Source organism: Salmo salar, unplaced genomic scaffold (genome assembly GCF_905237065.1).
Source record: "Salmo salar unplaced genomic scaffold, Ssal_v3.1, whole genome shotgun sequence".
Lineage (NCBI taxonomy): Eukaryota > Metazoa > Chordata > Actinopteri > Salmoniformes > Salmonidae > Salmo > Salmo salar.
Genome location: NW_025548325.1, coordinates 106467 through 122030, shown reverse-complemented (window position 1 = coordinate 122030; position 15564 = coordinate 106467). Strand labels below are relative to the sequence as shown.

Below are 15564 nucleotides of genomic sequence, written 5' to 3'. Positions count from 1 at the left end.
CCGGGGAATTCGCTAACATTTTACTAAATTACTCACGATAAACGTTCACAAAAAGCATAACAATTATTTTAAGAATTATAGATACAGACCTCCTCTATGCACTCGATATGTCCGATTTTAAAATAGCTTTTTGGTGAAAGCACATTTTGCAATATTCTAAGTACATAGCCCAGGCATCACGGGCTCGCTATTTAGACACCCGGAAAGTTTAGCACTCACCATAATCATATTTACTATTATAAAAGTTTGATTACCTTTTGTTGTCTTCGTCAGAATGCACACCCAGGACTGCTACTTCAATAACAAATGTTGGTTTGGTCCAAAATAATCCATCGTTATATCCGAATAGCGGCGTTTTGTTTGTGCGTTCCAGACACTATCCGAAATAGTAAAGAAGTGTCACGCGCATGGCGCAATTCGTGACAATAAAATTCTAAATATTCCATTACCGTACTTCGAAGCATGTCAACCGCTGTTTAAAATCAATTTTTACGACATTTTTCTCGTAGAAAAGCGATAATATTCCGACAGGGAATCTCCTTTTCGGCAAACAGAGGAAAAAATCCCAAAGGCGGGGGCGGTCGGGGTCACGCGCATAAGCCCAGTGTCCCTTGATTGGCCACTTGAGAAAGGCGATAATGTGTTTCAGCCTGGGGCTGGAATGACGACATTCTGTTTTTTCCCGGGCTCTGAGCGCCTATGGACGACGTGGGAAGTGTCACGTTAGAGCAGAGATCCTTAGTAAATGATAGAGATGGAAAAGAAGTTCAAGAAATGGTCAGACAGGCCACTTCCTGTAAAGGAATCTCTCAGGTTTTGACCTGCCATTTGAGTTCTGTTATACTCACAGACACCATTCAAACAGTTTTAGAAAATTTAGGGTGTTTTCTATCCATATGTAATAAGTATATGCATATTCTAGTTACTGGGTAGGAGTGGTAACCAGATTAAATCGGGTATGTTTTTTATCCAGCCGTGTCAATACTGCCCCCTAGCCCTAACAGGTTAAGGAGATGTTTATCTTTCAAAGGGTGTAAAATAGTTGTATGTTTGAAAAATTTGAATTTTGACATTTATTTGGATTCAAATTTGCCGCTCTTGAAATGCACCTGCTGTTGATGGAGTGCACCACGGGGGGGACGCTAGCATCCCACCTAGCCCATAGAGGTTAAGGATAACAAGAGCAGAGAGAAAGAATTTGGCAAACAGGGTGGGAGGGTCTTCACAAACCATAGTTAAATTTCTAAACGAGGTGAGTTCTCAAATAGCAGCTTCTCAATACCATGCATAATGTAGGATGCATTGGAATAAGGTATGGAGAATAATAGAGCCTGTAGGATTATAGTTCGGAAATGTGAGTTTTAAATACTAAATGTTCAGTGTATGCGAGTATATTTAGGTGGTTTAAATTATTAACCTTTAAAAGTTGACAGTGTCATATCTTGCCAATCCATTCATTATTCTACTACTAACTATGACTGAGTACGAGACATGTTTTCCATTATCTAAATATAGTGTAACCTACCAATCAACGTCTATTTATTGCCATGGAGGGCACAATCTTAGTCCAGAAATTAAAAGCTTTTACCATGTATGCCAAAAGCCTGGGCCTCTGAGACTGTAGAAGAGTCATCAACGCATGCTTCAGTTTTCCCCCACCTCTCTAGGAGCATTTGTGTACCCAAGCCCTATAGGCGGATTGAAAGGATCCCACCCTAGTCACTAATGTAGCGGACCGATGTAGACAGACAAGTGCCTTAGCGGAATGCAATCTAAAGTTTGTGTCTTGTGTGGTCCAGAGACGAGAACTCTACCATCTATGGCAAAAGCCTGGGCTCCTGACGGGGACAATAGAATTCTCCCCAATGCATGTTACAATAGTAAAATAATTGTCACCTGTTAAACTGGTTCACATTGAATTGAGTCTTTGAGATGTTCAAACAGGCACATATCTGCAGTTGGTGTTCTTCAACTCTAAAATGCACTAGATTGTTTAAGACCAACCCCAAAAAGAAAAGACAGCAGGCAAATGCATATCTGGTTCCAATGACTAAATAGTGACAGCAGGGCTAGTTCAAACTGCAGTAGGATGGTTCTCCTTACAGCCCATGCTTGGCGAATAGCACTTGGTTGATCTCTGGGAGAGGGACACAGGAGAGCTGAATAGATAATGTGAGACAAAAGTGAGAGACCTGAATGAATAAAATAAATCACAGCAAAGTAAAGTAGTTTGTGAGCTAGAAAATGTACATCCTGACAGTCATCCTACTTCAACTATTGACAGGGATAATGAGGCATTTCTTATTTGTCAGTATAAATGAAATTAGTGGGTCCTGCCTTTGACTGTATTAGATTTACACTACTTGTCCTACAGATCAGTCCTCTTAAATTATTACTTGGAATAAACTGATAGCTAAAACGCTCAACTTCCCGGAATTACATGCTAGCTAGTGATAAAACTACACTACATGACCAAAAGTATGTGGACATCTGCTCGTCAAACATCTCATTCCAAAATCATGGGCAATAATATGGACTTGGTCACCCCCCCCCCCCCCACTACTATAACAGCCTCCACTCTTCTGGGAAGGCTTTCCACTTGATGTTGGAATATTCCTGCAGGAACTTGCTTACATTCAGCCACAAGAGCATTACTGAGGTCAGGCACTGATGTTGGGCAATTAGGCCTGGCTCGCAGTCGGTGTTACAATTCGTCCCAAAGGTGTTCGATGGGGTTGAGGTCAGGGCTTTGTGCAGGCCAATTAAGTTCTTCCACACTGATCTAAACAAACCATTTCTGTATGGACCTTGCTTTGGGCACGGGGACATTGTGCGGCAGGTAGCCTAGTGGTTAGAGCGTTGGACTAGAAGCGGAAGGTTGCTAGATCGAATCCCCGAGCTGACAAAGTAAAAATCTGTTGTTCTGCCCCTGAACAATGCAGTTATCCCACTGTTCCTAGGTCGGGCGTTGAAAATAAGAATTTGTTCTTAACTGACTTGCCTAGTTAAATAAAAGGTTAAATACAACTTTTTTTTTAAGTCACGCTAAAACAGGAAAGAGCCTTCCCCAAATTGTTGCCACAAAGTTGGAAGCACAGAATCGTCTAGAATGTCATTGTATGCTGTAGTGTTAATTCCAGTGAAGGGAAATCTTAAGAGGCCTAGCCCAAACCGTGAAGAACAGCCCTAGAACATTATTATTCTACCTCCACTGAACTTTACAGTTGGCACAATGCATTCGGGTAGGTAGCGTTCTCCTGGCATCCGCCAAACCCAGATTAGTCCGTAGGACTGCCAGATGGTGAAGAGTGAGTCATCACGCCAGAGAAAACATTTCCACTGCTCCAGAGTCCAATGGGGGCGAGCTTTACATCACTCCAGCCGACGCTTGGCATTGTGCATGGTGATCTTAGGCTTGTGTGTGGCTGCTCGGCTATGGAAACCCATTTTGTGAGGCTCCCAACAAACAGTTATCGTGCTGACGTTGCTTCCAGGGGCAGTTTGGAACTTGGTAGTGAGTGTTACAACCAAGGACAGACAATTGTTACGCACTACGTAGGCACTCAGCGGCCCTATTCTGTGAGCTTGTGTAGCCTACCACTTTGTGGCTGAGCCGTTGTTGCTCCTAGACGTCACCACTTCACAATAACAGCACTTACAGTTGACCGAAGAAGCTCTAGCAGGGCAGAAATTTGACGAAATGACTTGTTGGAAAAGTGGCATCAAAGGTTTTATAACTATACCAAGATAGACCACAGCCTGTTGTTTCCAATGGGAACATATGAGGCATAGTGGGCAGAACAAGCAAGGAGGAGGGCAGAGGCAAGCACAAGCTAACGAGATCCTATTGGCACATTCTAGCGTGCATCTGCATATTTCCGTTAGGGAACACCTACTATGAAGTAGGCGTGTGCATTAACTCAATTCACCTTTACACTCCTAAACACAATTTTGAAACACAGAGTGAAGTCTACAAAACTTAGTCCACTCTGTTCATAAGATTATAGTTTTGGGAACAGAAAACTGTATTGAGATCAAACGTTTCATAGATGAGAAAATGTGCAGAATGCCAACCGGATGCCTCACATTTTTACATCTGGTGAAATATCTGTCCCATTGTTCTATCTGTGGTGGCATCCTATGAAGGTGCCACATTGAAAGTCACTGAGCTCTTCAGTAAGGCCATTCTACTGCCAATCTCTATGGAGATTGCGTGACTGTGTGCTCGATTTTATACACCTGTAAGCAATGGATGTGGCTGAAATAGCCAAATACACTAATTTGAAGGGGTGTCCACATACTTTTGTATATATAGTGTACTTACTCCGGCTAGCTAGTAACAGATCTACTTGTTCTATCTAGCTAACGTTAGCAACATTACTATGGTTGCTGTTTTCTATGTTGGAGTCATTTTACAGCTTGCGTTGATGCATCACGTTTCTATGGCTAAATAGCTAAATTACAAATACATTTAAAATACTTTACCTGATAGCAGTTTGTCGGAAGGAGATCTCTCGATGTCACCAGCTGTCTACTACGTTAGATACGGATAACGTGATCAGCAGCGATATTACACAAGTTTATATTGGTTTACAGTTTAGTATTTGGCGGCGTTTGCCTGTCCAGCTACCGAACATAAGTCATTATTTTGACAAACGGAATGTGTTCAGAATTAATTAATAGACCTATACATTGTTAAAACCAGCTTCTCCCTCAACAGAGATCGATCATCTCGAAAACGAATGCAACTAGCTTACTACGGTTTACCACCTATAGTTAGCTAACGCACTTTTGTACATCACGCTATAACGTACAACTGACCTTATTTTAACGCCCAAAAAACATCATACTTCCAGGTCAACTGTAATATGAATACCATTGTAAAGCACAATATCTACCATTTCCTGCAAAATCAACGACAAGACCGTCATGCAGCCCGTCTCTGCATGATTGAAGAAGGCAATGAGCTCCGTTGGGTCTTTTTAAAAATGGCGGGTGGGGAAACGAAACCTAGATGGGGAAAGCGGGAGATAAGCAGTGTGGGGAAACGGATTTTTTCACCTGATCTGTCCAACTCATCACCTCTGAAATGTAAATAAAACACTATAAAATTTTATATTATGTGTCATTACATACCTATTTGAAGTTTGTCGGGTTTTTAGGGCGGCACTTCAGAAGTAAACAGTGGCTGTCGCGGCTTTTGAGAGTCATGGTGGCTCGCAGCGATTATGCAAACTATCTAGGTACCCCCCTTACCCTGTCCCTTTCTTGTTTTTAATCTGCGAGAAGAGCTACACCTGGTGGAGAGAGGCTGTACGACACAGAATGAGTTGCATAATGCGTGGGTACGTTACGTCATGACACGTCACATTTAAGATAGCGTCATAGGGGTCAGTTTTTTCAACTTTTCTACAATACTATCGGGCTATTACCATGTCAATCAATGCTTGAATAGAAACGTAGTTCACAACCCAGATTTTGATGCCAACACGGTCCTATTACTTTTCATTGCAGTCTCGTTTGACTGCCGCGGTTGCGCCAATTTGTACAGAATGGGGTTAGTCAACAGTAATTGTGTCGTTTTGTTTTGGTAAACTGTCCACATCAGCTTTCTTCCATTATGCCCATCCATGTAAACTACCTGCAATTTATGCAGGTTTAACAGCGTGATATTCTGCCACCACATCAAGTTCACACTTCGTTTCTTTTGAAAACCAAACTTAAATGCTAAGAGTTGCTAACTAGCGTGCACAAAGATCATTGATAACTGGATCTCGACGCTAAGTAGGCAAAAAAAGGGCCACATCCGTTCATTTGAAAAATGTAATGAGCAGACCGATATACATACACACAGTTCAGTTATTGACACTTGTGTGGCAGGTAGATACTATGATGGCATTATCATCGTGACTGAGAAATGGGTCATTCCGTCTGGCCTCAGCATGGTTTTATTCTCTAGTCAGATGCGGTGGCCACTTTTGGCTTCCTAGGATAATCCATAGGCAACCTAACATGAGTGCCAATAATGCAGTGACAAAGGATACACAGAGAAAAACAGCACAGTTCAGGGTGGTTTGCAGATTGTCAATTAACGTTAGCTAGATAAACTACAACCTCGAACCCATTTTGTCATTGTAAAGTAACGTTAATTGCCAATACGATGGAACAAATGGCATAGTTAACGTTCTGTCTGGAGACTTGACAATGGCACTCTTTCTTGCCCCTTGGATTAACTAGTTAGTTGTAGCTAACGTTACATAACCCTTGTTAGTTGGTGAAAGACAGTTAGCGAGCTACTGTTAGTTAGCTAGCCAGGTAGGCCCCGCTAAATATAAATTACGATTATGCTCGGATTTCGATCAAATAACAAAGAGTACTTTCTTCACAACCCGTACACATGCATGAAAAAGTGCATATTTAGCTACCTCTTCATGTCGGCGTCAATAATTATTTGTGGCTCTAGTTCCATCTGCATGTCGATGTCAACTGCTGCCATTTTTTCCTGAAAGGAACCCGTCTTTTTTCTCCAAACGAGTTTAGCCAAAGCCACGCCTAGGGGCGTATTTCAGCCTACATACGTCCGCGTCATTGGTCAACAGCATGCGAACGGTGATTGGATAGATTTAGAGAGCCTCAGCCAGGCGTATGGGGAGTGATTTAGGTCAGAATGCTACTGATACCTCTCAATTTAAGGGCTTTATTGGAATGGGAAACATATGTTTACATTGCCAAAGCAAGTGAAATAGATAAAAAAAAAAGTGAAATAAACAAAAATGAACAGTAAACATTACACTTACAAAAGTTCCAAAATAATAAAGACATTTCAAATGTCATATTATGTATATACACAGTGTTGTAATGATGATCAAATAGCAAAATAGTACAAAAGGGAAAATAAATAAACGTGGCTCTTCTCCAGGTTAATCTCTCTGTAGGTGATGGCTTTGTTTTGGAAGGTTTGGGTATTGTTCCTTTTAGGTGGTTGTAGAATTTAACGACTATTTTCTGGATTTTGATAATTAGCGGGTATCGGCCTAATTCTGCTCTGCATGCATTATTTAGTGTTTTACGTTGGACACAGAGGATCTCTAAGAAGAGATGTTTCCATGGAAGACCTGGGTTCACTAACGCCAGGAAAGGTGAGAAGACAGATGAAAACATGAATCAACTAAATTAATGTTACTGTGTGAATTAAATTGTCATGTTTGAATTGTTCAAGAGTTCATGAAGAGCTATGAATTTTCATAGATTTTATTGCTCTGCAAGTGCTATGGATTTATTGGTAAAGGAAAACTGTGTTATTTTGTTTGTTGGAGGGAGAGAGCAACACAAGGGTGGGTGCACTCCTATCATTTAAATTGAGTTGATTAGAATCTGGCCGTGTTTTCCTGTCTTTTGTTTTCACTAGTAAAGTGCAAAGACATGCTAACTCAGGTGGGCATGAGTTTCTGCTTGAATTTGGTTAAAAGACAGTGAATTTGTTCATACTTTGAGAACTTGCTACCAAGCTGCTGTGTGTATCTGACACAGTTTTTTCTTTTAGAGATTATTTTGAACTGAAGACACGTTACCACATTGTTTTAACCTAATGGTGACAGTCATATAGGCTACTCTGTAATGCATAATACATTTCATGTACACTAATTGTTTCTGTAAATTCTTTCATGACTAATACATCCTATTAGTTGAATGGAGTAACTGCATTCCTCGTTTTACAGAGTTATTTGATAGACTAAACGCTTATAATTTAGGTCTATTGGTAGTTATTTATACTATACACATAGCATATTCGTGGGTACCACCTTGACATCTCTGATTTGCTTGCCTCAATAAATTAATGCTAGAACACTGGTCGCCAGGATTAGCTATTTGTATCTAGTTTCTTAATAATTGCATAATGATGCAAGTTTGACACGTTTATTATACTGTAGTCATACTGAGTCGTTGATGCAATGATTTGCTATCTTGCTAGATCCTCCAGAGATGCACATGGCCTGTTATATCCCCACCAGTAAATGTTCACCGTTAATGCTGTTTTTTATGATCTACAATGTTGATTTATGGTAATTTATGTTAATGAAATTCAAACTGCTACACTTGATCAACAAGTTTTGTTTTATTTCATAACATTTACAACTGTTGTCAATTTCTTTTTTGGTTTGTACATTTCTTGATTGCCTTTTGTTTTCATGTGAGCATGTCTTTTTTGTCAGTCCTGTCAATATTGAGTGATCACACATGCCTCAGCACGCATACAGTAGAAGGCTACTTTGCCTGCTTGCAAATGTGCTAAAAGTAGAGATGTTTCATAGTATTTCTGGTTATTTTAACCACCAATGAACCATTTAAAAATATATATTTTACAGAAAACCACAGAACCACCACTGCAATATAGGCCTACATTCAGAAAAAAAAGGTGCTATCTAGAACCTAAAAGGATTCTTCTGCTGTCCCCATAGAACCCTGTTTGGTTCCACGTCGAACCCCTTCTGTGTCTAGGTAGAACCCTTTTGGGTTCCATTCCACAGAGGGTTGTATTTGGAACCCAACAGGGTTCTTACTAGAACCAAAAATACTTCTACCTGGAACCAAAAAGGGATTCTCCTTTGGTGACAGCCAAAGAACCCTGTTGGAACCCCTTTTTCAGAGTGTATTCAACAAGTTTTAGTTTACACCATTTCATTATGTACTCAAACTTCTGCCTGGTATTCAAGATAATACGCAACATAACACCACCAACTTTGAAGGTTTTCATCAACCTCTGCTCAGACTTAAATAGCAGTGTTCCAACAACCTCCACCACGGGAGACTGTAGCATCCTCAAGCGGACAAAAATGAGACACGAGGGCACCCCACACTCATTTTAGATCCCAAGGGGTCTTAATTTTCATATGCTCTCACTCACATCACTATCTCCTTTGCCATCTTCCATTTATGGCATTTCAACATTGATACATAAGGGCACACCACATGTCTTTTCTTGGAACGCCATACGCACACACTACTGTAGCATCTTGTTTACATTTCTCTCATTCTAGCTGTCCAGCTGACGCCTTGGGATTGATCAAGTAGCACTGAGATAGGGAAAGGAGTATGCAAGTACAGTCCTTTTCAATGTGTCAGCAAATTTGTTGAACAGGAGAAGAGGATGTGGTTGATTGTGGAGGGACAGCAGTGGGCGTGGTGAACGGAACAGCTGGAGAAGTTAATTGAAGGTTACATTTTAAAAAATTAATACAAATCACATCTTGACAAAAACAAAAGAGCAATTTAGAAATTAGGTAGACATTGCCATAGTTCAACAGCTGAAAAGACTTCAAGAATATGCTCCCAGAGATAGCAAGACATCCAGTATTCACTGAATGAAGTAGCCTACCCATCCCCATTTACAATTTCATTCATCAATAAAATAAATTATACTAAAGCACATTCAATGACATTATTGTAGACTATAGTTTACTCCTGTATCTACCTGGTACAATACCGTAATCATTGAACGAAGTATCGTACCAATCCACATTTAAAATTGTATTTATCAATAAGATAAATACTAGCACATACAGATACATTATTGAAGAATAGGCTACTCCTGGATCCACACAATAATAGGATACCGTTATGAATCCATTGGTCTTGTCAGGCATGATTTTAAGTCTTCAATCGAAGTTCTATGCTGTACCTCGTTTCTCACCTTCAGGGAAAAGTAGTTATGCATCCCCCTTCAATTCAGCTCGGGTGTGAATTTGTAGGCCAACTGACAGTGGAAAAATAAACCCATACCTTCAGCACACAATGTAAAATATGTATACAGTGCATTCGGAAAGTATTCAGGCCCCTTGACTTTTTTCACATTTTGTTGCGTTACAGCCTTCTTCTAAAACGGATTAAATAAACGTTTTTCCTCAACAATCTACACACAATACCCCATAATTGCAAAGCGAAAACAGATTATCCTTTTTAGCAAATAAAAATAATATTCACCTAACCTGTTAGGGCTAGGGGGCAGTATTTACACGGCCGGATAAAAAATTTACCTGATTTAATCTGGTTATTACTACTTCCCAGAAACTAGAATATGCATATAATTATTGGCTTTGGATAGAAAACACCCTAAAGTTTCTAAAACTGTTTGAATGGTGTCTGTGAGTATAACAGAACTCATATGGCAGGCAAAAACCTGAGAAGATTCCAAACAGGAAGTACCCTCTCTGACCATTCCTTGGGCTTCTTGGCTCTGTTTATTGAAAACTTAGGATCTTTGCTGTAACGTGACACTTCCTATGGCTCCCATAGGCTCTCAGAACTCGGGAAAAAACTGAATGATGTAATTCCAGCCCCTGGCTGAAAAACATTAGCGCCTTTGGTAAGTGGTCTATCAGAGGACCATCAGACTGAGGCACGTGCACGGGGTGACACCATGTTTTTATTTTCTCTGTCTTTGTACTAAAACACGATTTCCCGGTCGGAATATTATCGCTTTTTTACGAGAAAAATGGCATAAAAATTGATTTTAAACAGCGGTTGACATGCTTCGAAGTACGGTAATGTAATATTTAGAATTTTTTTGTCACGAAACGCGTCGGGCGCGTCACCCTTCTTTACCCTTTCGGATAGTGTCTTGAACGCACGAACAAAACGCCGCTATTTGGATATAACTATGGATTTTTTGGAACCAAACCAACATTTGTTATTGAAGTAGAAGTCCTGGGAGTGCATTCTGACGAAGAACAGCAAAGGTAATAACATTTTTCTTATAGTAAATCTGACTTTGGTGAGTGCTAAACTTGCTGGGTGTCTAAATAGCTAGCCCTGTGATGCCGGGCTATCTACTGAGAATATTGCAAAATGTGCTTTCACCGAAAAGCTATTTTAAAATCGGACATAGCGAGTGCATAGAGGAGTTCTGTATCTATAATTCTTAAAATAATTGTTATGTTTTTTGTGAACGTTTATCGTGAGTAATTTAGTAAATTCACCGGAAGTTTGCGGGGGTATGCTAGTTCTGAACGTCACATGCTAATGTAAAAAGCTGGTTTTTGATATAAATATGAACTTGATTGAACAAAACATGCATGTATTGTATAACATAATGTCCTAGGAGTGTCATCTGATGAAGATCATCAAAGGTTAGTGCTGCATTTAGCTGTGGTTTGGGTTTATGTGACATTATATGCTAGCTTCAAAAATGGGTGTCTGATTATTTCTGGCTGGGTACTCTGCTGACATAATCTAATGTTTTGCTTTCGTTGTAAAGCCTTTTTGAAATCGGACAGTGTGGTTAGATTAACGAGAGACTTGTCTTTAAAATGGTGTAAAATAGTCATATGTTTGACAAATTGCAGTAATAGCATTTCTAAGGTATTTGAATAACGCGCCACGGGATTCCACTGGCTGTTACGTAGGTGGGACGAAATCGTCCCACTGGCCCTAGAGAAGCTAAGTATTCAAACCCTTTGCCATGAGACTAGAAATTGACCTCAGGTGCATCTGTTTCCATTGATCATCCTTGAGATGTTTCTACAACTTGATTGTAGTCCACCCATGATAAATTCAATTCATTGGACATGATTTGGAAAGGCACACACAGCTGTCTCTATAAGGTCCCACAGTTGACAGTGCATGTCAGAGCAAAAGCCAAGCCATGAGGTCGAAGGAATTGTCCGTAGAGCGCCGAGATAGGATTGTGTCGAGGCACAGATCTGGGGAAGGGTAACAAAACATTTCTCCAACATTGAAGGTCCCCAAGAACACAGTGGCCTCCATCATTCTTAACTGGAAGAAGTTTGAAACCACCAAGACTCTTCCTAGCGCTGGCCGCCCAGCCAAACTGAGCAATCGGGGGAGAAGGGCCTTGGTCAGGGAGGTGACCAAGAACTGATGGTCAGTCTGACATAGCTCCAGAGTTCCTATGTGGAGATGGGAGAACCTTCCAGAAGGACAACCATCTCTGCAGCACTCCACCAATCAGGCTTTTTTGGAAGAGTGGCCAGAAGGAAACCACTTCTCAGTAAAAGGCACATGATAGCCTGCTTGGAGTTTGCCAAAAGGCACCTAAGGACTCTCAGACCATGAGAAACAAGATTCTCAGTTCTGATGAAACCAAGATTGAACTCTTTGGCCTGAATGCCAAGTGTCACATCTGGAGGAAACCTGGCACCATCCCTACGGTAAAGCATGGTGGTGAAAGCATCATGCTGTGGGGATGTTTTGCAGTGGCAGGGACTGGGAGACGAGTCAGGATCAAGGCAAAGATGAACAAAGTATAGCGAGCTCCTTGATGAAAACCTCCTCCAGTGTACTCAGGACCTCAGACTGGGGTGAAGGTTCACCTTCCATCAGGACAACAAACCTAAGCACACAGTCAAGACAATGCAGAATTGGCTTCGGGACAAGTCTCTGAATGTCCTTGATTGGCCCAGCCAGAGCCAGACTTGAACCCGATTGAACATCTCTGGAGAAACCTGAAAATAGCTGTGCAGAGACGCTCCCCATCCAACCTGACAGAGCTCGAGAGGATCTGCAGAGAAGAATGGGAGAAACACCCAAAATACAGGTGCGCTAAGCTTGTAGTGTCATACCCAAGAAGACTCGAGAGTGTAATGGGTTTCAAAGGTGCTTCAACAAAGTACTGAGTAAAGGGTCTGAATACTTATGTACATGTGATATTTACTGAGTTACAGTTCATAAGGGGAAAAAAATAATTCAGTCCTATTCTATAGATTTCACATAACTGGGTAGGGGTGCAGCCATGTTAGGGGTGCAGCCCTTGGAAGGCCCACCCAATTGGCAGCCAGGCCCACCCATTGGGGAGCCAGCCCCAGCCAATCAGAATGAGTTTCTCTCCCACATCTATTTACAGTGCATTCAGAAAGTATTCAGACCCCTTGAAATTTTCCACATTTTGTTACGCTACAGCGTTATTCTAAAACGAAATAGTTTTTTCCCCCTCAATCTAGACACAATACCGCATAATGACAAAGTGGAAACAGGTTTTTAGAAATGTTAGCAAATTTATAAAATAAACAGAAACCTGGCACCATCCCAAAGGTGAAGCATGGTGGTGGCAGCATCATGCTGTGGGGATGTTTTTCCAGTGGCAGGGACTTGGGAGACTAGTCAGGATCGAGGGAAAGCTGAACGGAGCAAAGTACAGAGAAATCCTGCTCCAGAGTACTCAGGACCTCAGACTGGGGTGAAGGTTCACCTTCCAACAGGACAACAATGCAGATTTAGTTTCGGGACAAGTCTCTGAATGTCCCTGTCACTGTAATCAGTGCCAAATGTGCTTCAACAAAGAACTGAGTAAAGGGTCTGAATACTTAACTAAATGTGATATTTCTGTTTTAAATTTGCAAACATTTCTAAAAACCTGTTTTTGCTTTGTCATTATTGGGTGTTGTGTGAAGAATGATGATGAAAAAAAAAAACGTTTTGAATAAGGCTGTAACGTAACATAAGGTTACGGGGTCTGAATACACTGTGTGTGGATTTATTTATTAACTTATTTCTAATTACAGGAGCTTTGGTCCTCCACACCTACAAGCCTTTCATTGTAATAGTAATATATACTGCTCAACAAAATAAAGGGAACACTTAAACAACACATCCTAGATCTGAATGAAAGAAATAATCTTATTAAATACTTTTTTCTTTACATAGTTGAATGTGCTGACAACAAAATCACACAAAAATCAATGCAAATCCAAATTATCAACCCATGGAGGTCTGGATTTGGAGTCACACTCAAAATTAAAGTGGAAAACCACACTACAGGCTGATCCAACTTTGATGTAATGTCCTTAAAACAAGTCAAAATGAGGCTCAGTAGTGTGTGTGGCCTCCACGTGCCTGTATGACCTCCCCTACAACGCCTGGGCATGCTCCTGATGAGGTGGCGGATGGTCTCCTGAGGGATCTCCTCCCAGACGGGCGGGCCAGTCCATAGCATCAATGCCTTCCTCTTGCAGGAACTGCTGACACACTCCAGCCACATGAGGTCTAGCATCGTCTTGCATTAGGAGGAACCCAGGGCCAACCGCACCAGCATATGGTCTCACAAGGGGTCTGAGGATCTCATCTCGGTACCTAATGGCAGTCAGGCTACCTCTGGCGAGCACATGGAGGGCTGTGCGGCCCCCAAAGAAATGCCACCCTACACCATGACTGACCCACCGCCAAACCGGTCATGCTGGAGGATGTTGCAGGCAGCAGAACGTTCTCCACAGCGTCTCCAGACTCTGTCACGTCTGTCACATGTGCTCAGTGTGAACCTGCTTTCATCTGTGAAGAGCACAGGGCGCCAGTGGCGAATTTGCCAATCTTGGTGTTCTCTGGCAAATGCCAAACGTCCTGCACAGTGTTGGGCTGTAAGCACAACCCCCACCTGTGGACGTCGGGCGCTCATACCACCCTCACGGAGTCTGTTTCTGACCGTTTGAGCAGACACATGCACATTTGTGGCCTGCTGGAGGTGATTTTGCAGGGCTCTGGCAGTGCTTCTCCTGCTCCTGCTTGCACAAAGGCGGAGGTAGCGGTCCTGCAGCTGGGTTGTTGCCCTCCTACGGCCTCCTCCACGTCTCCTGATGTACTGGCCTTTCTCCTGGTAGCACTTCCATGCTCTGGACACTACGCTGACAGACACAGCAAACCTTCTTGCCACAGCTCGCATTGATGTGCCATCCTGGAGGAGCTGCACTACCTGAGCCACTTGTGTGGGTTTTAGACTCCGTCTCATGCTACCACTAGAGTGAAAGCACCGCCAGCATTCAAAAGTGACCAAAACATCAGCCAGGAAGCATAGGAACTAAGAAGTGGTCTGTGGTCCCCACCTGCAGAACCACTACTTTATTGGGGGTGTCTTGCTGATTGATTAATAATAATTTCCACCTGTTGTCTATTCCATTTGCACAACAGCATGTGAAATTTATTGTCAATCAGTGTTGCTTCCTAAGTGGACAGTGTGATTTCACAGAAGTGTGATTGACTTGGAGTTACATTGTGTTGTTTAAGTGTTCCCTTTATTTTTTTGAGCAGTGTATATGTAAACTTCTGACCCACTGGAATTGTGATACAGTGAGTTATAAGTGAAATCTGTCTAAACAATGTTTGGAAAAATGGCTTGTGTCATGCGCAAAGTAGAAGTCCTAACCTACTTGCAAAAACTATAGTTTGTTAACAAGAAATTTGTGGAGTTGTTGGAGTGACCGCAACCATGTGATTGCCTTTCCCCTTACTTAGCAACATTCCAAGACCCTGGCACATATCCAACCTCCACTGACCCCACCATATACAGTTGAAATCGGAAGTTTACATGCACTTAGGTTGGAGTCATTAAAATTCGTTTTTCAACAACTCCACAAATTTCCACTTTAATTTTGAGTGTGACTCCAAATCCAGACCTCCATGGGTTGATAAATTGGATTTCCATTGATTATTTTTGTGTGATTTTGTTGTCAGCACATTCAACTATGTAAAGAAAAAAGTATTTAATAGGATTATTTCTTTCATTCAGATCTAGGATGTGATGTTTAAGTGTTCCCTTTATTTTTTTGAGCAGTATACTAA

The 15564-nt window shown here is 41.5% G+C and overlaps 1 long non-coding RNA gene across 1 annotated transcript; it reads right to left on the bottom strand.

Annotated features, from left to right (window-relative positions):
• Window positions 1–1180: 1180 nt before the first annotated feature.
• On the bottom strand, window positions 1181–6545 carry LOC123732897 (uncharacterized). Its single transcript, XR_006763475.1, has 3 exons — window positions 5137–6545; window positions 4486–5010; window positions 1181–2159 (listed from the first exon to the last, which is right to left on the bottom strand). It is a non-coding gene; the product is annotated as an uncharacterized lncRNA (long non-coding RNA).
• Between the last annotated feature and the right edge of the window lie 9019 nt (window positions 6546–15564).